At 40.1% G+C, this 26450-nt stretch overlaps 1 protein-coding gene across 9 annotated transcripts in view; it reads left to right on the forward strand.

Annotated features, from left to right (window-relative positions):
* Nucleotides 1-22478: 22478 nt before the first annotated feature.
* MYRIP (myosin VIIA and Rab interacting protein) overlaps nt 22479-26450 on the forward strand; it is a 448499-nt gene continuing 444527 nt past the window's right edge. For 2 of the 9 annotated variants that reach the window (XM_007505042.3, XM_001369157.4), the window contains exon 1: nt 22648-23390. The gene's annotated coding sequence lies outside the window, so the exon portion shown is untranslated. Of the gene's footprint in view, nt 23570-26450 lie in introns of all 9 variants that reach the window. The other 7 variants (XM_007505045.3, XM_056800212.1, XM_056800214.1 and 4 more) reach the window with 7 other exon arrangements.

Here is a 26450-nt window from a genome sequence, read left to right on the forward strand (position 1 = left end):
TTTTTTAGTCCTTTTCTGACTTTGTCTTATTTCTTGATATATCATTGAGCCATTACCCTTCCACTTGATTCAAATTTTTAAGAAGTTATTTCCTACAGTGAAGTTTTGTACCTCTCTTACTGTTTGGCCAATTCTGATTTTAAGGAGTTATTTTCTTTGGTTATGCTGTTAATTCTATCTTCAAAAATTGTTTGTGTTTTTCTCATTTCTTTTCCAAAAATTTTCGCTACCCTTCTTATTGATTTTGAAAATAATTTTTTGCTCTTAAAAACTCTTTAACTCCTTTAGGAATTCTTGTTGGGTTTGTGTCTAATCTGAAAATGTTTTCTTTGAAGCTTTCCTTGTAGGTGTTTTCAAATTATTGTCTTCTGAGTATCATGAGATTTTCTGTCAATGTAGAAGCTTTAGTGGTCATAATCTATTTTTGTTGTCCATTTTCTTGGCTTATTTCTTAACTTAGGTGGGGGCTTTCCTCACCTGCAGTGGAATGACTTCCCTGAGCTTCAGACTTTTACGTTCTATTACTTTCAGAGCTACATCTACAAACCTGTAAGTTTTCAGTGCTTGCAAGGTGGGGTGATCTGAGGAGTGGTCTGATCACTGCCCTTTGGGTCTGAGCTCTGGTCTTTATCCAGAGAGGGCTCTTGTTCCCTCATAACTGCATCCACTCTTCCTCCCCTGCAACCATGACCAGGAACTAGGTAATGGGTGACAGAGTTGCCAAAAGACACCCAACCCTGCCCCAATTGCTAGCACTAGATTCCCTTTGGAATTTCTTTCTGACCCAGCATTCTTATTATTTCTGCACACTGAGTGCTCCCAGTGCCACTGCCATTTCTAAGGACCACAGTTAAAATCACTTCCACCATGCTGTGTTCCTGGCCTGGAAATAATCCTGTTCCTGGAAATAATAGAGGGGAGACCCTAGAATTAAGGGGATTAGGAAAGACTTCCTAAAGAAAATAAGATTTTTTAGTTGGGACTTAAAACTTACTCTAATATACGTAGAACTCTATTTCAATCCTCTTAAGCTTTCTTGGACTGGGAAAATGACTCACTATGACTTTTTGTTGGTGATCTCATTCAGAATTCAGTTTGATAATTTTTTTAAATTTTATTTAGTCAATTTAGAACATTATTCCTTGGTTACAAGAATCATATTCTTTCTCTCCCTCACCTTCCCCCACTCCTCCCATAGCCAATACACAATTCCACTGGGTATTACATGTGTCCTTGATCAAAACCTATTTCTATGTTGTTGATGTTTGCACTAGGATGATCACCCAGAGTCTATATCCCCAATCATATCCCCCTCGACCCATGTAATCAAGCAGTTTGACATATTTTAAAGGTATTTAAATGTGTGAGTTGGGAGAGAGTTCAACAAAAATATTCACTTTACCATCTTGGCTTCATCTCTGTGAGTGCTTATCTATAAGGAAATGACTACGATATTTAAACAAGGATTATACACAAACATATATATACACAAATTGCAAAAAAAAATCCATTATTTCCAATATGGGTGTATTCCTTCCATTCAATACACACCACAAACCATTTGTTCCTTAATATACTATCAAATGAGTTGCTATGACCAAGGGGATTACCAGATGAGAGACCTTCTGGTAATAGGGTCTAGCCAAAAAGATTCTCAAAGAAAAAGCTGGGACTATTTCTTTTTTGTCATCATATTTCCAATGAGATTTTGTGATTTAGTCCAGCAGTTCCCATTTAATGGTTTAAGGGGTCCCACTAAAAATTCTTTGATTGCTCTGTAAGCAATAAATCATTTCCCAATTTTGTTATAATATTTTTTCTCTGACAACAAACCAATTTATATTTGAAGCATTATAGGTTTGTAAATTTTAATTTGGGATTTTTTAGTCATTGCAGTTACTGTAAGCACTTAATGAATAAATAAAAATAATATTATATGTAGATAACATTTTTCTGGGGGTTCCCAAAATGTTTTTGTTGAAAGGGATTTATACAACAACAACAACAAAAAACAAACATTGGGTAGTAGAATAGAAATGTTTTTTGTGTTAGGAAAACCTAGGTTCAAGTCCTGCCTCTGAGACAGTGCTTAGCATCATGCCTTGCACATAGTAAAACACCTAAAAAATGCTTGTTGACTGATTGACACATATTGACTGATTGAATCTAGCTAAGTTCCTTATCTAGTCCCAGATAACTTTCTTTTTTTTTTTTTAATTTTAATATTATTTTATTTGGTCGTTTTCATACATTATTCGCTGGAAACAAAGATCGTTTTCTTTTCCTCCCCTCCCCCCCCCCCCCCCCCCCGCCTTTCCCTCTCCCATAGCCGACGCATGATTCCACTGGTTATCACATGTGTTCTTGACTCGAACCCATTTCCCTGTTGTTGGAGTTTGCATTATAGTGTTCATTTAGAGTCTCTCCTCAGTCTTATCTCCTCCAACCCTGTGGTCGAGCAGTTGCTTTTCAGCGGTGTTTTTACTCCCACAGTTTATCCTCTGCTTGTGGGTAGTATTTTTTTTTAGATCCCTGCAGATTGTTCAGGGAAATTGCATTGATACTTATGGAGAAGTCCATCACCTTCGATTGTACCACAATGTATCAGTCTCTGTGTATAATGTTTTCCTGGTTCTGCTCCTTTCGCTCTGCATCACTTCCTGGAGGTTGTTCCAGTTCACATGGAATTCCTCCACTTTATTATTCCTTTTAGCACAATAATATTCCATCACCAACATATACCACAATTTGTTTAGCCATTCCCCAATTGAGGGGCATCCCCTCATTTTCCAATTTTTGGCCACCACAAAGAGCGCAGCTATGAATATTTTTGTACAAGTCTTTTTGTCCATTATCTCTTTGGGGTACAAGCCCAGCAGTGCTATGGCTGGATCAAAGGGCAGACAGTCTTTTATCGCCCTTTGGGCATAGTTCCAAATTGCCCTCCAGAATGGTTGGATCAATTCACAACTCCACCAGCAATGAATTAATGTCCCCACTTTGCCACATCCCCTCCAGCATTCATTACTTTGCATAGCTGTCATGTTAGCCAATCTGCTAGGTGTGAGATGATACCTCAGAGTTGTTTTGATTTGCATCTCTCTGATTATAAGAGATGTAGAGCACTTTTTCATGTGCTTATTAATAGTTTTGATTTCTTTGGCTGAGAATTGCCTGTTCATGTCCCTTGCCCATTTGTCAATTGGAGAATGGCTTGATTTTTTGTACAATTGATTTAGTTCTTTATAAATTTTAGTAATTAAACCCTTGTCAGAGGTTTTTATGAAGATTGTTTCCCAATTTGTTGCTACCCTTCTGATTTTGGTTACATTGGTTTTGTTTGTACAAAAACTTTTTAATTTGATGTAATCCAGATTATTTATTTTGCATTTTGTAATTCTTTCTAATTCTTGCTTGGTTTTGAAGTATTTCCCTTCCCAAAGGTCTGACATGTATACTATTCTGTGTTCGCCTAATTTTCTTATAGTTTCCTTCTTTATGTTCAAGTCATTCATCCATTTTGAATTTATCTTGGTGTAGGGTGTGAGGTGTTGATCTAAGCCTAATCTTTCCCACACTGTCCTCCAATTTTCCCAACAGTTTTTATGAAATAGTGGATTTTTGTCCCAAAAGCTGGGATCTTTGGGTTTGTCATATACTGTCTTGCTGAGGTTGCTTGCCCCCAGTCTATTCCACTGATCCTCCTTTCTGTCTCTTAGCCAGTACCAAATTGTTTTGATGACCGCTGCTTTATAATATAGTCTGAGATCTGGGACTGCAAGACCCCCTTCCTTTGTATTTTTTTTCATTAATTCCCTGGGTATCCTTGATCTTTTGTTCTTCCAAATGAACTTTGTTATGTTTTTTTCTAAATCAGTAAAAAAAATTTTTGGGAGTTCCATGGGTATGGCACTAAATAGATAGATGAGTTTGGGTAGGATGGTCATTTTTATTATATTGGCTCGTCCTACCCATGAGCAGTTAATGTTCTTCCAATTGTTCAAGTCTAGTTTTAGTTGTGTGGAAAGTGTTTTGTAGTTGTGTTCATATAGATCCTGTGTTTCTCTCGGGAGATAGATTCCTAAGTATTTTATTTTGTCTTGGGTAATTTTGAATGGGATTTCTCTTTCTAGTTCTTGCTGCTGAGCTGTGTTGGAATTATATAGAAATGCTGATGACTTATGTGGGTTTATTTTGTATCCTGCAACTTTGCTAAAGTTGTTGATTATTTCAATTAGCTTTTTGGTTGAATCTCTAGGATTCTTTAAGTAGACCATCATGTCATCTGCAAAGAGTGATAATTTGGTCTCCTCCTTGCCTATTTTGATGCCTTCAATTTCTTTTTCTTCTCTAATTGCTACTGCTAGTGTTTCTAATACAATGTCAAATAATAGAGGTGATAATGGGCATCCTTGTTTCACTCCTGATCTTAATGGGAATGGATTTAGTTTATCCCCATTGCAGATGATATTAGCTGATGGTTTTAGATATATACTGTTTATTATTTTTAGGAATGACCCTTCTATTCCTATGCTTTCTAGTGTTTTTAGTAGGAATGGGTGTTGTATTTTATCAAAGGCTTTTTCTGCATCTATTGAGATAATCATGTGATTCTTGTTGGTTTGCTTGTTGATGTGGTCAATTATGTGGATAGTTTTCCTAATGTTGAACCAGCCCTGCATCCCTGGTATGAATCCTACTTGATCATGGTGGATGACCCTTCTAATCACTTGCTGGAGTCTTTTTGCTAGTATCCTATTTAAGATTTTTGCATCTATATTCATTAGGGAGATTGGCCTATAGTTTTCTTTCTCTGTTTTTGGCCTGCCTGGCTTTGGAATTAGTACCATGCTTGTGTCATAAAAGGAGTTTGGTAGGACTCCCTCTTTGCTTATTATGTCGAATAGTTTGTATAATATTGGGGTTAACTGTTCTCTGAATGTTTGATAGAATTCACTGGTGAATCCATCAGGCCCTGGGGATTTTTTCTTAGGCAGTTCTTTGATGGCTTGATGGATTTCAATTTCTGATATGGGATTATTTAAGAAAACTATTTCTTCTTCTGTTAGTCTAGGCAATTTATATTTTTGTAAATATTCATCCATATCACCTAGATTGGTAAATTTATTGCCATATAGTTGGGCAAAGTAGTTTTTAATGATTGCCTTAATTTCCTCTTCATTTGAGGTGAGATCCCCCTTTTCATCCTTGATGCTATTAATTTGCCTTTCTTCTTTCCTTTTTTTAATTAAATTAACCAGTACTTTGTCTATTTTGTCTGTTTTTTCAAAGTACCAGCTTCTAGTCTTGTTTATTAGCTCAATAGTTCTGTCACTTTCTATTTTATTAATTTCTCCCTTAATTTTTAGGATCTCTAGTATGGTTTTCTTCTGGGGGTTTTTAATTTGTTCATTCTCAAGTTTTTTGATTTGCATTTCCAATTCCTTGGTCTCTGTCCTCCCTAATTTGTTAATATATGCACTCAGGGATATGAATTTTCCTCTAAGTACTGCCTTGGCTGCATCCCATAAGGTTTGAAAGGATGTTTCGCCGTTGTCATTTTCTTCAACGAAATTGTTAATTGTTTCTATGATTTCTTCTCTAACTATCCAATTTTGGAGTATCATGTTATTTAATTTCCAATTAATTTTTGATTTGGGTCTCCATGTACCCTTGCCGATCAATATTTTAATTGCCTTGTGATCTGAAAAGGCTGCAGTTAATATTTCTGCTTTTCTGCATTTAAGTGCCATGTTTCTATGACCTAGTGTATGATCTATTTTTGTGAATGTGCCATGTGGTGCTGAAAAGAAGGTGTATTCTTTTTTGTCCCTATTTATTTTTCTCCATATGTCTATTAATTCTAATTTTTCTAAGATTTCATTCACCTCTTTTACCTCTTTCTTATTTATTTTTTGATTTGATTTATCTAAATTTGATAGTGGTTGGTTCAAGTCTCCCACTAATATGGTTTTACTGTCTAATTCCTCCTTCAATTCTCCTAGTTTCTCTATTAAAAATTTGGATGCTATACCATTTGGTGCATACATGTTGATTAGTGATATTTCCTCATTGTCTATACTTCCTTTTAGCAGAATATATTTACCTTCCCTGTCCCTTTTGATCAGGTCTATTTGTACTTTGGCTTTGTCAGATATCATGATTGCAACTCCTGCCTTCTTTCTATCGGTTGAGGCCCAAAAGGTCTTACTCCAACCTTTAATTCTAACCTTGTGAGTGTCAACCCGTCTCATATGTGTTTCTTGAAGACAACATATGGTAGGGTTTTGTGTTCTAATCCAATCTGCTATTTGTCTGCGTTTTATGGGTGAGTTCATCCCATTCACGTTCAAAGTTATGATTGTTATTTGTGGATTTGCTGGCATTTTGATGTCTTCCCCTAGTTCTGACCTTTCTTCTTTAGCTATCTCCTTTTGTACCAGTGATTTACTTGGGTCAGTCCCCCTAGTCCCCTCCCTTGAGATGCTTCCCTTTCTAGCCCCTCCCTTTTTATGCTCCCTTCCCCTCCCCCCTCTCCTTCCCTCCCTTTTTGTGCTCCCTCCCCCCTCCCCCTCCTTAATTTTCCTTTCTTTCTTGCCCTAATGGATAAGATAGAATTCAGGATCCCACTGGATCTAGATGTTCTTCCCTCTCAGATTTGATTTCACTGAGAGTAAGGTTTAAGTACTTCCACTTCACGCTCTCTTCCTCTCCTTCTCATATGAGAGTTCTTCCCCTCCCCTTCCCATGTGTATCTTTATATGGGAAAGTTTATTCTATTGATTCCCCCCCTATTTCTTGAAGTTAATCTTAGTATTATCACGGTTCCCCCCTCCCTTTTCCTTTTTTTGCCCCAACTTTCCCCAAATCTTCTTGATTCCCCAATCTTTCCCTATGCATGTTTCTTCTAACTACTCTTATGATGATACAATTTATGAGAGTTACACAAAACATTTTCCCCACATATTAATATATATATAATTAGATGTAAATGTAGTCCTTATAGAAGAGAGTTTGACTTAAAGAGAAAGATAAGATTTATCTCCTTTTCCCTTTCTTTCATATTTACCTTTTCATGTTTCTCTTGCTTTCTGTGCTTGGATATCGAACTTTCCACAGAGCTCTGGTCTTTTCTTAGCAAATGCTTGGAAATCTTCTATTTTGTTGAATGCCCATACTTTCCCCTGGAAGTATATAGTCAGTTTTGCTGGGTAGTTGATTCTTGGTTGGATACCCAGCTCTCTTGCCTTTCTAAATATCGTGTTCCATGCTTTGCGGTCTCTTAGTGTGTTAGCCGCTAAGTCATGTGTGATCCTTATGGGAGCCCCCTTATATCTGAAGCTCTTCTTCTTGGCTTCTTGTAGGATTTTCTCCTTTACTTGGAAGCTCTTGAATTTGGCAATTACATTCCTAGGCGTTGTCTTTTGGGGATTTAGTATAGAAGGTGTTCTATGAATCCTTTCTATTTCTATTTTGCCCCCTTGCTCCAGAACGTGGGGGCAATTTTCTTTTATAATCTCCTCTAGAATAAAATCCAATTTGTTGTTTACCTCTGGTTTTTCTGGGAGACCGATGATACGGAGATTTTCTCGTCTTCCTCTGTTCTCCAGGTCCGTGACCTTCTCAGTGAGATATTTTATGTTTTCTTCCAATTCATTAATTGTTTGGGTTTGCTTTATTGATTCTTGCTGTTTTATCATCTCACTTTCTTCTAGGTGCTTGATTCTGGTCATTAGGGACTGGATTTGCTTTTCAGCCTTGTCTGCCCTTGTATTGGATGCTTCGAGTTCTTTTTCCAATTGAGCAGTCTTATCTGTCAGACAGCTGATCTCTTTCTCCCATTTTTCTTTCCAGAAGGTTTCCATCTTTTGGATAAGTTCCAGTTTGAGATCTTCCAGAGCTTGTTGATAGTTTCCATTTTGGGAGGCGTGTTCTGAATTTTTTTGGATTTCCTCCTCATTTTCCTCTTTTCCTTGGGTACTTCCACCATAAAAGTTTTCAATAGTCACTTTTTTCCCTATCTTCCTGGAGGCTTGATTTTGGGCCATGTGAGCCATCCCTTTGGTGGTTTTATTTCCCTTTCCTTTTTGGTCTGGGGTCTGGGTTATAAGAGTGGTTTTTCTGTGAATTTAGGTTGCTTCAGACTAGTTCTTCCCAGCCTCCGAGCCCAGGTATTCAGCTCCGCCCAGATAATCAGCGGGCGCCTTGTTCAGCGCAGCCCGCCCGAAGTCCGCTGGCTTCTCCAGTGAAAGCGCCCTGAGACGTTTTTTCCTGGCAGTCCCCAGATCCCAAGGACCCTGGAGTGCCCCCCCAGACAGAGACGCTCCCCACTCACTCGCTGTCCCGGTGAGCGCTCAGGTAGCTCACTCTGGTTTAGTGGGGGAGGTGGGGTGGGGGAAGGGCGGCTCAGTTCACTTTTCTGTGCAAGCTTTTCCTTCTTATTTTAGTGTGGAAATGTTCAAGCCCCACGTACCTTTGCCTCTGTGGGGTACTGGGGAGTCCTTCTGTTCCTCCAAAGGTGATTTTATGCTCCTTTGATGTAGTCTATTTCGTTCGGTGCTGGGGAGAGGAAACGTGCCGCGTCTAGATTGCAGCCATGATTACCCGGAAGTCCCCCAGATAACTTTCTAAGATTATACATTATAGAGTGGTTACCCCTCTGCAACACTGGACGTGGGGTGCTATCATAAGGAGCCCACCTTACTAATGAAACTACAGGTATAGTCCCCCCAAATTTCCCAATGCATACTGTGCCTGGGACATAGTAAGTATTTAATAGCAGGAGTTTGGTGATCAATTGATTACTACACAAATTTGTTTCTTGTCCCACACTAAGACTATCTATAGCTTAATATCTGCCAGAGCTTGTCTTCCACTGGCATAGCCTTGAAAAATCCAAGCTGACCTAAATGCCATGATGAGACAATGGAAGCAGACTTTAAATCAGTCAGTCTCAGTAAACACTTACAAGGTACCTACTATGTTCCAGGCACTGCTTTAGGAATACCAAGATATAAAGAAAGGTAAAAAGATTATCTCTGCTCTTATGTAGTTCACAGTCAAATGTAGGGGAAAGTATATAAGCCACAATGTACAAAACAAACTATATAAAAGGTAAATTTTAAATAATCAAAAGAGGGAAGACCTTTGAACTAAGGGTAAATGGGAAAGATTTCCTATAGAAAATGTGATTTTAGCTAAGACTTGAAAGAAGCCAGGGGAGTCAAGAGACAGATATGAGGGAGAGAATATTCCAGACAAGGAAGGAGTTGGGAAGAGAATTAAGGCAGGCTGATCCATCAGTAGGCTCCTGGAGTAATTCAGTCATAAAGTGTTAGGGATCTAAACAAGGGTGACAGTAGTGTTAGAAGAGAAAAGGGGACACATATAAGAGATGTGATACCTAGACTGTGAGACCAGATGACTAGGAAGATAACAAATAACAGGGAATTTTAAAAGAAGGGAAGCTTTGTTTTTATTTTTTTTTTGTTGTTGGTGGTGGAAAAAATAATGCCTTCAGGTTGGGACATGCCGAGTTTATTATTTCCAGTTCATGATTTCCAACAGTGAGTTGGAAAAGTTAAACTATAGGCCACCAGAGAAGTTGGGGATGATTAAGTAGATTTGAGAATCATCAGCAAAGACATAGTAATTGAATCCCTAGGAATTTATGGGATTACCAAGATGAATAGTATAGAAGGACAAGAGAAAAGGGCGAGAAATAGAGCCTTCAGATATACCCTTGATTAGGAAGTGTGACCTGGCTGAAGATCCTGCAAAGAAGAATAAGAAGGACAGTAGGAGAATCATGAGAGAATAGTGTCACAAAAACCTAGAGAAGAAAGCATGGAGGAGAAGAGGGTGACTGATTACATTGGAGGGTCCAGAGTGGTCAACAAGGATGAGAACTGAGAAAATTCCATTGGATTTGGTGATTAAGAGATCCAAGCATATATTTCTTAAAGAGAAGTATAGAAAGAAAAACTGTAATGATGCCAATTTTGAAGAAGCTTGTAGACAAAAGCATAGTTGACTAGAAATTAGAAGACCTGAGTCCCAGTCCTCAATTTCCTACTAATTAGCAGCGTACTTTTGAGCAACTTGAGTTGGACAATGAAAGAGCTTTGGAGTCAAAAACCCCTCAATTCAAATCCTGCCCATGATTGTGTGATCTTGGGCAAATCATTTAACATCCTGGGCTTCAGTTGTCTTCACTATAAATGAGTATACCTCCGAGATCCTTCCTAGCATTTGATCTATGACATATCACCTGAAGGTAGTCTCCTCATCCTTCAGATGAGGGCATTGAACTATATATCCTGTAAGCTTTCTTCCAACCTTAGCATTTAACCCCTACCTGAGGGAAATAACAGTTATTTTATTTGGTAAGTGATACAAAAGAACAGATACTTTGAAAAAATCTGCCCTGTTTCTGTGATGCTTGTCTAGGATTCATTAGTGGGACCTATTATTATTCTGCCTAAGAAATAAATCCCACTGATCCTGACTTGAAAAGAAAGGGTATGTTCTTTCTCTCCCACAAGAGTCAAAGACTCCTTGAAAATGGAAGCATTTTTCTAAAGTTTTGACAATAGCCAGGATGAAAAGCTCTGGCAAGGGAGCAGACCCTGTTCAGAAATTCTTAGGAAGAACAGAGAGAAATGGTGTTTGCTGGAATCCATGCTTGCACTGATTACAGCTCATGGACAGGAGTAATCATGAAAGGTGGGATGTGATGTCACCTACTCCCCAGTCTCATGGATACCTTAAGTCATCTTTAAATGTCAGTTTTTTTCAAGTGGAATGTTAAAAATCAATCATTTCTTCCATTGAAGATTCAGAAATTAGAGTGCAAAGAGCTCTCTTTCTGTTGTTGAATGTCTTCCATCCCCCAGTCCTGATTCAATTTCACTTTCCTATTTGTAGTTCCTCCCTGCCTTTCTTCATGACCTTGTACAAATCACTTAGCTATTCCATACCTCACTTTGCTCTGTGTAAAATGTCAACAACTACTGGAGGGTGTTAGAAACCTTTACACTGCATAGTTCTGCACCATGGCTATGACTATATAAAGCAAATATTTATAATTACACTGTAACATTTAACTTACCTAACCCTGGTCACCCTTCTTGTCAATTTACACCCCTACATTATAGCCAGGGACCAGATTCCTCACAAACAAATGGGCTTATGACAATCTTTTGGACCATCAAATAAAACCACACATTCTGTTCACCATGAATCAGCAGCATCATTTTCCTATATGAGAAATGACAAATATTCTTTCCATTATTTGATCTCATGTGATTGATGTATCAGGCATAATTAAAAACATACTATCCAGATTTCAAAAACATTACCTGTAATTAATACCCTACAAGGCTTAGGAATCTGTTCTTTTTTCATTCAGAGCCTTCAGAGATTGGTTTATCCATCATTTACTTTCATGGGTCATACATGGACAGTGCGGAATATTACTTAACAATCAGCTAGCCTGATTGTTTTTTTTTAAGAATGAGGGACAAAATGGTATGGTTGATAGACAAGTGGCCTTATAGTCAGGAAAAAGGAAGACCAGAGTTCAGGTCTAGACTCTGATATGTATTAGTAATAAACATTTTTTTTTACTTTACTTTACATTGACAATTCATTAAGACTATAAATTTCAAAACAATTGATAGTTTGTTTTGGTAGATAGACTCCTTGTTAGAAACTGCCCACACCAACAAAAGATCCAAACAAAAAAAAAAAACAAACAAAAAAACCAACAACAAAAAACTCCAAACAAACCAAAAATAATCCCAAACTATAATAACAAAACACAATAAAACAGATCTCATTAGATGTCTATTGAAGGAACTTCTCATGTTCAGCCTGGAGAATACTTGCAAGAATATGATAACCATCTCCAAGAAAGGTTGTCATGCTATGCCCAAATGGCGTTAAAATAATACATAATCTTTGATCCAGTAATACCAGTATCCTAAAGAGACCAAAACAAAGGAGAAAGGACCTATTTGTACAAATATATTTATGGCAGCTCTTTTTGTGGTGACAAAGAATTGGAACTTGAGGGGATGTTCATCAGCTGGGAAATGGTTGAACAAATTATGGTATATGATGGTGATGGAAAACTATTGTGCATGAGAAATGATAAACAGCACGATTTCAGAAAGTGCTAAAATGACCTATATGAACTGATGTAAAATGAAATAAACAGAACCAGGAGAACATTGTACATGTTAATAGCAATGCTGTGGAGTGATCAACTGTGAAAGACGTAGCTACTATCAGCAATACAATGATCCAGGACAATTCTGAAGGGCTTATGACAAAGAATGCTCTCCACCTCCAGAGGAAGAACTACTGGAGCCAGAATGCAGATCAAAATGTACAATTTTTCCCTTTAGTTTATTTTCGGGTTTTGGATTTACATGAGTACACTCTTACAAAAATGAACAATATGGAAATATGTTTTACATGATAATACATATATAACCCAGATGTCTGGGAAGGGAGAAGGAAGGAAGGGAGGAAGTAATTTGGATCATATAACTTCAGAAAACTTTTGTGGAAAAAAATATATGTAATTGGTAAAATAAGATATCTTTACAAAAGAAAAAAGGTTGCCATGAGGAAGAGATTAAACTCATTCTGCTTGACCCCAAAGGGAAAAATAAGGAGTGGTGGATAAAAGTGACAGAGATGTCCATGTCAGCTACCTATAAATACAACCTTACCAACAATGAAAGCTTTCCAAAATTGGCAAGTTGAAAGGACTGCTTTAGGATGTAGTAAAGGTCCCTTTACAGTCTTCAAACATGAACTGAGGGACATCTTATGAAAAAGAGTACTGTTCTTGCCTGAATCAGAAGGCTTCTGAGAACGCTCCCAATTTTGAGATTGTGTTTTGGATATTAAAAAAATAAGGTAATTATCTTGGTTGTGGAGTTAAACACTACCATTAAGGGTATATCACAATTTGATCTTGCTTATATGTAGTAGTTAAGCAGAAGGATCATTTGTAGGCTGTCCTTAGAGAAATAAAAAGAGACACAAGAAAAAAATTCATTTTTTGTCCAAAGGCAACAAAAAATATATTACATGCAATACTTTTTCATCTCACCTTGCAATGATCATATTGCCTTGAAAATCATTGTTAACATAAATATCTTGAAAATCATTGTCAACATTCTATCCTCTGTAGAAGATAAAGAATTAGAAGAACTCTACAAAGAACTTAAAAATCTCTTCCACACAAAATAAGCAAATAACTCAAGTCTGACTTCAAGTAGAAAATGGGCTTTGGAGAGGGTATATACCAATGTTATTTTCCACATATAAGCAACTAAGTGGTGCAGAGACTGTCAGGAAAACTTGAGTTCAAATCCAGCATCAGATATATATTGCATTACTTTGGGTAAGTCACTTAACCCCTCTCTGCCTCAGTTTCCTCATTATATAAAATGGGGATAATAATAGCACCTCCCTCCCAGGATCACTGTGAGGATAAAATAAGCTACTATTTGTAAGGTGCTTATAAACTCTAAATTATTATGCAAATGTTACCTACATTAGCCAGTACATAATATAGCACAAACATGTATTTGTACAAAAATAACATTCAGGATTAAGAAATGAGATTTGGGTAAATAGATCAATCATAAACATAAATACAGGTATCCTTTCACAGCACAACTTTCTCCATCATAGTTTCAATATATCATGGTTAATTTTGAATTTTGAGAGAATTTTGCAGAAGTTGCAGACGACATGTGAAGGCTATCAGATGACAAAGAAAAAGTTTAGAAACTCAGAAATGCATAAAATATATGTAGAATATTATGTAATGTCAACATATTTTATCTTTAATACCATAAATATACACAATTTCTGTTTTAAAGTTAAAATATGTAAAAAGTTAAAGTCTTAGAAAAAAAAACATGAAAGCCAGCACACACAAAAGTTAGAAATGTAGAGATATTGTAAAAAGTTTAGTAACTTATAAATGCATAAAATCTATGTACTTTATATATATATATATATATATATATATATATATATATATATAACATTACCTATATAGAATGATCAGAACCAAGAACAGTAAATGACAAAGTGGGAGTATCCTCTGGCATTTGAAGTCCTTCATAACATGGTCCCTCCTACCTTTCAGTCTTCCTCTATCTTACTTTGTCATCCAGAGACACTGGTCTGCTGGCTAGTCCATGAACAAGGCACTCCATATCTTACCTCCTGCCATTTTCTCTGGCTTTCCCCCAAACCAGGAATGATTGAGTAGGGTAAGATGTGATAGGACCTATATTTTGGGAAAATCACTTTGATGCTGAATGGAGAATGGAGTACAGTGGAGAGAGACCAGCAGACCAGCAGCTATTGTAATAGTTCAAGAATTAGGTGATAAGGGCTTCCTCCAGAGGGGTGCCAGTGTCAGAGGAGTGAAGAGAACATATTCAAGAGATACTGTAAAGGTGAAGTTGACAGGCTTTGGAAACAGATTGGGGGTAGGGGTTTCAGGGTGCGAGAGATAGTGAGATGTAGAGGATGACAACTATGTTGGAGAGTATGAGGGGCTATGAAAATGGTGTTTCCCTCCACAGTAATGGTAGGAGTGAGAGAAAGATTCGGGGGAAGGATAACAAGTTCTGTTTTGGACATATTGAGTTTAAGATATCTACTGGATATCCAGTTTGAGGTGTTTGAAAGGCAGTTGGAGATGCAGGTTCTGAGGTCAACAGGGATGCTTTGGCGGGATAGGTAAATTGGAGAATCGTCAGCACAGAGATGGTTAATTAAATCTGTGGGAACTGATGAAGTGAAGCATTATAGAGGGAGAAGACATAGAGGCCCATCCAGGAAACCTATACTTAGAGGGGGGTGATCTGGATAAGGATCCATCAAAGGTCAAATATGTAGGAGAAGCAGGAGAGAATGGTTGGTATCCTGAAAGCCAAGTGAGAAAAGAGTATCTTGGTCTTTTCTCAATTCTCATTCTCCTCAACCTCTCTGAAGCCCTCAGCATCGCTGATCATCGTCTTTTCCCCAATATAAACTCTAATCCAACTTGTTTTTAAATAAACTATTGGGGGACAGCTGGGTGGCTCAGTGGATTGAGAGCCAGGCCTAGAGACGGGAGGTCCTAGGTTCAAATCCGGCCTCAGACACTTCCCAGCTGTGTGACCCTGGGCAAATCCCTTGACCCCAGCTCTTACCACTCTTCTACCTTGGAGCCATTGACTCCAAGACGGAAGGTAAGGGTTTATTAAAAATAAATAAACTATTGACTCAAAAATGAGAATTTTATTTAATTGACCTCTCTTACATTTTTAAATTTAAATGATAGTATAGACTCCACTGATGCACTGATTCCCAGAAAGATACTCTAGTTCCTAAGCCATTTTTGGGCCAAAACTATGCAAACCATAGCTCAGGAACCCTTACAAATTTGTTTACTTTTACTTATCAACTACTAATCAATTTGAATCAGCTGCTTATTCAAATCAAAAGATATTAAACTAAATAATATAATAATATAGTATAATAAAAATAAATAATATAGAAATAAAAGTTAGTAACAAGACATTTCCCCTATAAACATTTAGTCCATTGACCCACAAATATACCCACACTCAATGGGAAAAGTCACATGTGTAGTCATTATATTTGGGCACATCAGGAGAACATATCTGGCCAGGGCATTTGCATGAAGGAAAATTAACTTAGAAAATCATCTCCAAAATGGCACCAAAAGTAATTAAGGAGTAAATGATCCTTTAGAAATTAGAGTATGATATCTAGCCATACCAGATTATTCTGAGAACATCTGTGAGTAAAAAGAGGAGAAAAACAAACATTCCCCAAATGAAATCAGTCTTTACTAATATTTTATAGTAATCTAATTTCCTTATAGATGATAACTGCACAACAACATTTGACTCACAATAATATGAAGCTAGGAATAGCAACTGAAACTGACCAGATGTCAGACCATAGAAATCTGTACTGGAGGCAAGTCACTGTTAAATCTACTTGGGAATTAATTTTCAAGATATCTCAAAGAGAATAAGGGTTTAAATAATTGGAAAAGAATCTCAAAGAATGATCTAACTCCTTGATTCTAGAAAATGAACTCTTTTTAGAAAGATGCTTGCAGAAACCTACACTGCATCAAGAAGATCCAGAATGAACTTGTGGGTGCAATCGATTGAACAGAAGGGGATTGAACATTTATTGTAAATGTACACTTTTATGTCAAAGGGGACTGCCCCCTAATTTGGCTTTTTGTCAATGAGCCTAGAAAAACATTGGTTTTGCTTTTTCTCTTTTCTATTTATCTCTAACTATTGTAATTTCCTCTTAGAAAGTGAAATATTGTATACATCTGTAGTTAGAAGTTTTTAGGGGTACATGATGATTATGTTAAATGATCAATGGGGAGGCTAGCCTCGCAATAATCATCAGGGGGAATTGTGAAGATTGGATTTGGCTCTCTCCTGATTGTAACAATGAAGATACTTAGCTCTTCCTTGATTGTGAAGATTAAATTGTAATCCCCTGTCAATCTTTAGATTTTAATCCCCAAAGTGTAAAGCACAGTACTTAAAGTTGAATATGGAGATCTATCCATTTTGGAATTTAACCACAAAAAGGTGTGAACACCCATTTCATACATTGAGTGGGAGGTCTGTTACCCATGTGTGAAAGAGTGGGCAGTCTTGGAGTGTACTGTTGACTGTGATTGGTAGACATAAACATTTAGGGAAAGTGACACAAGAGAAAAAGGCCTTTAAAAGTGGAAACAGAGACACACAGGTACTCTTGAAAGGAGTCACTTGGAGTGAAGATACTTAGAGTGAAAAGAGGCTTGGAGTGAAGAGGAACACTTGGAGTTTGAAAAAGACACACTTGGAATGGAGCCTGTGTGAGTTGAGGCTAATAAAAAAATCTGCTAATTGAACTGACAACGTGGTGAGTGTAAAGGCTGACTTCCTTCCTTGCCCTTTCTGGAGGTGTGAGCCTCCGGGAAAGACCCATTATCTTGAGACTCCTTTCCCTTGGCTGGGGCCTTAGAATTTCTACCTGGTGTATTAAAAAAAGATGAAGAGAGAGGTTTTGTGCCCCAATGGGAAGTTTGGACTTTTGGTATGGAGAGGGGGGAAAGAGAGGAGAACCCCCTTCTCAAAGCAGGGTTCAGGGGAGATAGTGGATGTAACAAGTTGGTTTGAGAGAGGAGAGGGGGTTTGAAGATTTTTCCTCTTCCAACTTCTCTCCTTAGCTAAAGCGGCTCTCCCCAATTCACTCTTGTCCCTCTTGTCCCCCCTTCACTACTTGAGACCAAAGGGTCTCCCCTTGATCCATTCACTCACACTCAGCTTGGGGAACAGATAACTTTTAATGTTAACTCAATCAGATTATACAAGAGGAATAATGGGGAGGGAAGAATGGGAAAAGGAAAGTGGGGAGAAGGTGTGCCTGTCTCTTTCTAAAACCTTTCCCCTCCCTCCTTGAGTTTGGGGGGAACTTGGGCCTTGGCACCCTGAGCCCCCTGAGATAAAGTCAGGTGGATTCACCCCTGGGCAACAAGAGCTGAGGTAAAGTCTGCTCAGGTTTCTCTTCAAAAGTCCCTTCAATTGGGAAGTGTTGGGGGGAAATATTTCCAGTCACCAGCAGGAAACGTGGGTAACCCTCAGGAGAAAGCCTTTTCCCCACCTTCTCTCTTTGACTTCTCAAGACCGAGAAAGACTCACTGCTCTCTCCACCAAAGAGTACTCCTCCTTCTAGATTCTACTCCTGGGGCCCCTCCCCTGTTTATGTGATCAATTCCACATACTCTTCAGTCTTGGCACTTTTTCTCTAGTGCTAGCCTCTGTCATGAATTTCTACCTGGCTCAGAGGAAATTAGAGCTCTCTCTCTCTCTCTCTCTCTCTCTCTCTCTCTCTCTCTCTCTCTCTCTCTCTCTCACTTGCTCTCCCCTTTTTCTCTTCCTTAATATCTTCCCTTTATTGTAAAATAAACTACCATAAATTCCATCTTACTTTAGTTATTCATTTTTGGGATTTAGAAATTAAATCCCTGGCGACCAATTAAATATTTAGTCCACCCATAAATTTAACAGTATGTATGTATGTATGTATGTATCTATCTATCTACCTATCTATCTATCTATGTATCTATCTATCTATCTATCTATCTATCTATCTATCTGACATTGCTATAGATATATGCAGGGGTATCAATATGCCCCATTGGAATTCAGTAAAATTGAAAATTGGAAGAGGTAAAAGATACAGTCAAATGGGAAGGGAAGCCCTATGACATATCAAAGAAACACTCTATACCTACAGTTTGAGGTTTGAATACTCGGATGTATTTGAAAAGGTAAGCAAAGACAACAATTTTGTCCATCAGGAATAGATTATGTCCATATATTCCCAGGAACATAAGACTCCAGAAGGAGTTTGGGAAGAAAAACTAGTTGAACACAAAAAGTAAGACTAGAATCAACCACAAGTACAGTCCCTCACAGGAGAGGCTAGACTTCTCCTACTTCTTGTCTGGAATTGGAAAACCTGAGTTGAGAGTCTGAGAAAGTCAAAGAGAAGCTTCTACCAATTCTAGGTTAACCCTTACTACCTACATGAACTGAAACAGAGTGAAATAAGCAGAACGAGGAGAGCTTTGTACACAGATACAACAGTATTATGAAATGGTCAACTGTGAAAGGCTTGGCTACTCTCAGCAACACAAAGATCCAGGACAGTTCTGAGGGACTTATGACAAGGAATGCTATCCATCTCCAGAGAAAGTACTGTAGGGTTGGAATGCAGATCAAAGCATACCATATCTCAGTTCAGTTTATTTGGGTTTTTATTTGGGGATTTTGGTTTTATATGAGTACTCTTACAAAAATGAACAATATGGGAATATGCTTTGCCTGATAATACATATATAACCCAGATCTCTGGGATGGAGAAAGAAGGAAGAGGATAAGTAATTTGGATCATATAACTTCAGAAAACTTTTGTGGAAAATTGTTATTACATGTAATTGATAAAATAAAATATCTTTTAAATGAGATTAACCTTTACTTAAAAAGCACAGTGGTACTTTTGCTGAAAAGAGTGATATAAACATTCTGGATAAACAGAGCACAACATCAGCCAGCCCAGACAGAGGCTAAAGGTGGTAAAGACTACAACTGCCTATTAAAGAGTGAGCCCAAGAAATTCAGAGGATCAATCTAGCCTACAGAGATGTCTCTCTTTTCAATGAAAAGTCCCACAATAGATCCACCCACCCAACCCAAATTAATAGTAACAATAACTCTCTAGTGGCAGAAAGACATAGTCCAGCAGCAATTGGGTTCAGTAACTGAGTAACCTGGTCAGCCTAGACAACTTGAAGTTGAGCCACCTGTTTGACCTAATTTAGCAATAGATTGATCCAGCAGCTTCATTGTGCCCTGTAAGGTACAAGTCCAGGTATGCCAACTATACAGCAGAGATGCTATGCTTGGTTAAAATCTTGGTTTAGTTTATTAGCAGGCGAGTCATCCATAATCAACACTAATTCTTCACTCCCACAGTAAGATTTACCTTCTTTTCCAGAGACACAAAAGACAGTGAGGCTCTTCTTTTCTAGGGCTATAAGTTGCTTTGGCATATTTTTCCAACAGATAAACCTTGTTACCATTGTATTGTAAGTTTTTGTGCACTTTTCTCTCCATTGACTCCTGGGTGTAAGGGATCCATTTTGTTGGATAGTTTGTCTCACGTTTTTAAGGAAACTGTTTTGTAAAGACTGTTCTTGCTGTACTTTTTAAGTGAATGTCTTTTTTGATAATCAGTTGAGATTACTGACTTATTGTTAAAAGGAAGCACACTAGTGGAGACTTATGATCTATACTATTAAGTGGACAGACACCCACAAGGTTATCATTAGAACCCTAAGAGTTGTAGCACCACACTGTGAGCATCCAACCTGCCAGAATCAGTGTAGTTTGGGGAAATGAACTTAGAAGGTATTCTATGAGAAGAGAAGAGAGGAAGAAGAGAAGAAAAGGAAAGGAAAAGGAAAGATCTTGAATAGATACTACAGATGTACAATGAGCTGGCTCAGATCTGAAGAGATACTCTATAGCACTTTCATTGATTCCAAAATGCTTGCTCCAAATTCCCATCCTTTTAAAAAACAATGTCATTTCCTGGTGTTACTATGTTACTATGAATTATGGAACACCAGGAACTTGGAAAAATCACAATTACAAATAGCTAAAAGGTCAAAAGAGAAATTAAATGACAGGTCTAGGGTTACTTAGCTAGGGAGTTTGTGAGGCATGATTTGAATTCAAGTCTTTCTGCATCTAACAATTAGAGCACACTGTCTGGTAAGATGTGAGCACTTAATACAAGTTTGGTTCACATGCTTTATGTGTATGATAACACAATCTGAGAACCAGAGTGGTAGTTTTGAAATATTTTAAGCAACCAAAGACCCATAGGACATTGTTTGGATCCTGTATAGGAACTATTTGGAAAGACATTAATTGACAAAATTAGCATTAGAAGAAATATGGGTGAGGTTATTATGTATATTGGTGGAGGTACTATATATTGCTAGTAAGTGTTTGAAACATTAAAGTACTAAAGTTAACATTTCTTTGTAATTGTAATTCATGTGTACATGCTAATTGAATTGAAAAGCCCCTGACCATTAAAGATCCTATCTCTCATTTGTTTTTCAACCCCTAAGAATAACCAAAGTATATACCTCATAAATGTTCTGACTCCTAGGCTTTCACTGGTGATCTGAAATGCTTTGATGAACCTTTCATTGGTCAGACTTTTAATTATATACAAAGTCCTTTGGCCATTTTGGCACAAGCTTATTCCCTTTCAGAATACATGCTTGCAAAATGTATGTTTCTTCTCTCTCAAAATATCTGTTGTGAGACATGCATATGAACAGAGTGATCAGCAATCAAAAGAAAATTCACTTCTCTCTCCTCTGTGATATTTGTGGTCCTACATACTAACAACCAATATTGAGCCAGCTGTTTTCAGAGCACAAATCTGCATTCTGGGAATATCGTCATTGCATTGACCTGAGAGTGTAATTATTAGAGCTTCCCAAAGTACTAGGTATATTGCCAAAGTGTCAGACCTAACTCTCAAAGAGAAGCTCACCTAGTGGGTGAGACTCTAAAGTCTTCTAGCTGCAAGAATCTCTAATTCTTTGACTATTTTTTTGGTGAATATTTCAAATTTGTGTCTACAAAAACAAGGAAGTCAAAGACTTGGAATCCAGAAACTAAATACCTAGAAACCACTTCAAAGAAAAGCCCTCCCTCCAGGCACACACCCCCAAACCCTAAGATCTAAGTATTTTTTAACCTGGATTTCAAACTTGGTGAATGCAATCATAATTGGAGAAACATTTCCCTATCTATTCTGCCTGTTGTGATGGGCAGGTAGAGATGGCATTGTTTGAGGAGAGGCAGCTCTCTCCCAGCATAGTTTTTGTTTACTGAATTCATGATGAAGTTGATAGAAATGAATAGGTTCCCGTGATTTCCGAGTTTTTGCTAACCATTTTTGAATTCTCATGTAGGCTGTTAATGGGACCCTTAGAATAAGGACAGCTGATTATGGGTTCTTCTTATTCCCTCTAATATACTTAACTTCAGCTCTTTTGAAAGTGAGCTTGAATGTTAAGACTGATTTGGTTTGAGACTCAGAGGACCTTCCTTCAACCCTTCAATTAACTGCAGGGAAGCCTTTCAGGGAAGGTTCCCAGGAATACTTGGTAACCACCACCCAACCCTTTCATCATGCAGGTCCATCCTGGGAGAACTGTGCACCTCGATACACGAAACTGCGTAGATGAGTGTGTGTGCGCGGAGAGAAGTGTAGAATGCTCCTTAAATGAAATGATTTACCCAAGGTCGGGGAGCCAGGCGTTGGTGCAGCAGAGAAAGGAACCCAGGGCTGGCAAAGCCTCGTCTGCAATCCTAACCACTTGACTGCATTTCTTGGCCGCACGCTTCAGCCCTCTACTGCAGTGGTCCCTGGGAGGTGGGGGGCTTTGCCGGACCGTGAAGCGGGACAGCTTAGCGGTACTCTCCTTTTCCCTAGGAGTCTCAGGAATGCCACATCTGCTCCCTAACCCTTCTCCATCAGCCCTTTTCTCTCCTCATATTCCTGTCCCATCCATGCCCACTCCCAGTCCCAGGGCCAGCAGCAGCGAAGGCGCCCCGCATCCTCCCCTCCCCCGTTCTCCCCAGGCCAAGCTGGCAGCGAATGCAGGAGCCTGGAGGATCCACGCGAGCTAGCGCACCGCGGGTGCACAGATACCCAAGGATGGGGGGAGGGAATGGAGGCGGGTCAGGGCGGAGGGTGCACTGGAGGGAGGAGGGGTTAGTGGCGCGTCCTCGGGCTCAAGCCTAGTGGTAGGACCAGTGCGAGGTGCTGGTGTCTCAGAGTCAGAATGCGAGCGTGCGCGAGCGCCCTCCCACCCGCCCCACTAGCCTCCTCCCGCCCCCTTCCCCGCCCCCGCCCCGGGCTCCTCTGATTGGCCGGCGGGTGTCGGCCAGGTGTCAGCAGCAGCGGCAGGGGCGGCCCGGCTCCACTGTGGGGAGCGTGAGCTACAGCAGCGGCGACAGCAGCAGCAGCAGCAGTCTCCTTCCTCCTAGTTCTCATCCTTTTCCTGAGCGTCTAAAGCTGCAGCTGCAGCCGAACCAGTCCCGGCATCCCCGCAGGCGACAGCAGCAACGAAGCCCTATGCTGCCTTAACCAGCTCCCGGCACAGTCCAGCCCCAAAGGCGCCCGCGCCCTGGGGCAGTGCTGGGAAAGCTGCGTCCAGTTCTCGCCTCCTCCGCGGGCATTTCCCATCTTGCTGCTGCACCTCCTCCTCCTCCTATACGCCTTCCTTTCCCTTTCTCTCTGCATTCCCCGGAGCCCGGGCGGCCTCCGCGGGCGTTGCTGCACCTCCCCAACCCGGGGCACAGGGAGCTGTTGTCAGCCCCCTGCGTTCACTCTGCCCCTGCTCCTCATCGTTGCGGTGCCCACCTAGGAACCCTCGGTCAGGGAAGGCAGACGCCCGCAAGCACCAGGGAGGAAAAGCGAGCGAAGCGGCCCCGAGGGGACCCAAGGGCGGCGGGGTGGGTGCGGTGCGCTCTTGGCTGACAGCTGTGTCTCCAGCTCTGGACTTGCAGTTGCTTGGCGCCGCCGAGAAGGAAGGACTTGTTGACCCCTGCCCAGCGTCCGTGTCGGTGTCCGTGTCCGTGCCACGGAAGCCCGAGGGACCAGGGTTCGATGAACCAAGTTGCTGCCCGGCTTCCATTTTGGTGCATCTCCCTTCGCTTCTTGGGGTGAGTAGGGGCGACCCCCGCACCCCCAGGGCCTTTCTCCAGGAGCTTCGTTCCCCTCTTTTCTCGCCCCTCGGAGGCCCGGAAGCTTGGTGCTGTTGGGGTCCCTGCTGTGGTCGCCAACGCTAAGACTTAAGGCGCACGGACTGTGGAGATCTGGGTGGTTGGTGGTCCAAGCTTTGGTAAGGGGCTAGAGAAAGAAGCGACCCTATAAAGCGAGGAGGCAGGCAGGCAAAGGGAGGAGGGGGAGAGGGTGTGTGTGTGGGGGGGGGGGGCGAGGGGTTGCCCTGCAGAGGCGGTTCACTCCCTCGGGGCGGGTGGAGGAAAGGAGGGGCCCTGGCAGAGGGAGCGCGAGGCTGCTACTGTGCCCGGCTTGTTCACTACCTCCATCGCATCGCTGCGGCTTTCGAGGGACTCGAGTTATGCCTCGGCTGTGGGTACCCTGGGGTCTCCTCGGTGCAGTTGCGGGACAGAGGGCTGTCACTTCCTTTCTTGGCGCCGCAGCATTTCTCTTTCTATGTAGTAGCACAGTCTCTGCAAGTGTCTCTCCAGTTATAAAGGCAACTGTCTTTAGAACTTGAGGGATTTAAAATTGTATCGGGGGTGGGGTCTTACCCTAGAAGGAGTCCCTTGGTTTCCTGTCATCCCTCCTATTCCCCCTCCCCCATCCTGCTAATGTGCAGTCCAGGGAGTTGAAACTCTGATTGGCGGGAGGTACCCTTTCCCCCTTCTACTACAATCGTCTACCTTTGCCCCCAGGAGAGAGAGTTAAGGAGGAAGCACCTGGAATGACATGGATTTAAGCCTATATCAAATTCATATAAAAGATCATAACCCACCAACCTTCTCACAACCTGCATGTCTTCCTCGGTCTGTTTTCTTATTTTAGAATAATAAGAATAATAATTACTTTCTGCTCGGGCTTTTGGTTCGTAGGGTATCTTACTGACTTAGACTCATCAAAGATTATCCGCTTTTTTCTTCCTTCTCTTACTTAGAAAAGTCTCTCAGTTTTGCCCAGTGCTGGGTTGGCATTTCAAAAAAGGGAAGACCTGCAATGGACTAATGGGGAGGATTAGCCCCAGTATGGATATGTGTGTGTGTGTGTGTGTGTGTGTGTGTGTGTGTGTGTGTGTCTGCGTGTGTCTGCGCGCGCGCGGGTCTTGCTGATCTCCACATCATCAATGCTGTTCTATGGATTCTCAGGTCAATTCTTGGTTCATGGTTCTCTTTGCCTCCTCCCAGAATCGCCGCTCCTAAAATGCCCCCCGCCCCCTTCTAGCCTCCAGTCCTTTTACTTACCGACTAGTAAAACAACAGCCCAATTTGTTTAATTTGATTAGCCAACAGCTGTTTGGTCCCTGTACTGGTAACTTTCTTAGGGCTGGTGTTTTAGTGAAGCTCCACCTCCTTTCTTTTTTAAATAAACGCCTTGACTTTGGGTTAACTTCTGCGTGTGTGTTTGGTACTAAGTCCTTTCTGCCAGAAGCAAAGTGCCTGGTTTGTATTTGTATAAGCTTTAAATACATTTGTACACATTTCTTTGAGGCCAGATCACTTGGCTGCCTTAGTACTAAATTAAAAAAAAAATACACGTAAAAATCTGTGTGAGTTGGGTTTACATTGAGAAAATTGCTGCAGGTTTCTTGGTGAGGTGAAACCAATGTTAAGTCTAGTATTGATGATGAGCTTTTTTACAGAATCGCTTTGCTCTAGAAAGGCTCAGGCCACTTCAGTGCTTTTGTGCAGGTCTGAGAGCTGTAGATTATTCCTGGAGTTTGATTTTGCTTATGCTTCTGACCTGCCTTCCAATTCCTAATTCTTCCCCTAACATGGAAATTTACTAATTTTTGAAAGTATCTTGACCGGGATTAGGGACAGGAGTTTTAAAATTACTCTGATAGACACAGAAGGAGAAAATATGGGATAGTTTCTGTCTATCTTTTCCCCTCCCCTCCCCCAACATAAAATCTTAGAATGCTCATTTTAGACAGATGGCCTCTGAGGTTGAAGTATTTTGTTTCTTTCATCTTTTTCCTGGCCTATCACTATAGCTATATCAGTGTTATTCTATTTAATTCTCTCCCCTCTTTCTGGAACAGGGGTTCCACTACTTGGGGGATAAATTCTTGAGCTAATCAGTAAGCATTAATTAAGCACCTACTATGTTCTAGCCAGTGAACATACAAATACTGAGAAAGAATCAGTCTTTACTCAAGAAAGCTTTTGAGGAATAAGGTATTAGAGGTTCTTTTACAACTAAGAACCAGTCGTAGTTATTTTTTAAATTCCTCTCTTAATTTTCTGCATTATTTCATACTGTTTCTTATTCTGAATACATTTTAAACTAATCAACAAGCATTTTGTATGCCCCCACTGTGTGTCAGGCACAGTGGAGTCAAAGAATGAAACAATCCTTGATATCTAAGGGAATAAATTTCCCTGAGTTAAATGGATGTTCTCCTCTGGGGAACTTATTAGAGCATGTGTCACATTTTGGCCCCACAACCCCACAAGTAAACATTTTAGGGACTATATCATTCAGTGCCCCTATTTCTCTAGACATAAATCAGAACAAGTATTATCCAGCTATTCCAGAAGAGTATTGAAGAATCTGTTATGCATCTGTATACAAGCTCCAATGGCATGCCTCCTAGAAGTGCTATTCCATGTTCTAGTCTAGCTGATTTTCCCACTATTTCTTCTGGCATCTCATGAACTACCTTCTCCCTCCCTGTTTTGAAAATATATTCTGGAAAGATACTTCAGGAATTCCAAAGAGGGAAAGATCAGTGAGGACTAGAATGCTCAGGGAAAGCTTTAGACTTAAGAGCTCTGCCTTAAAGAACTGCATTGACAGAGAGGACAGAGGACATTCCATGTTTGGGAAAAGGAGGCCATCAGGCTCTAGTTCTGGCTCCTAGTCCAGTTCCAAGAAAAGCCAATCCTTATGTGTGAGGGTCAAAAAGAAGGCAGAATTATCCTGGATTAAGACTCCTATCACCACACAGTACTTTTGGGTCCAGATCTAGGCAGAAGTCAGATTGAACACATAATGCTTCT

This window comes from Monodelphis domestica, chromosome 5, assembly GCF_027887165.1.
Source record: "Monodelphis domestica isolate mMonDom1 chromosome 5, mMonDom1.pri, whole genome shotgun sequence".
In the NCBI taxonomy this organism is placed as follows: domain Eukaryota; kingdom Metazoa; phylum Chordata; class Mammalia; order Didelphimorphia; family Didelphidae; genus Monodelphis; species Monodelphis domestica.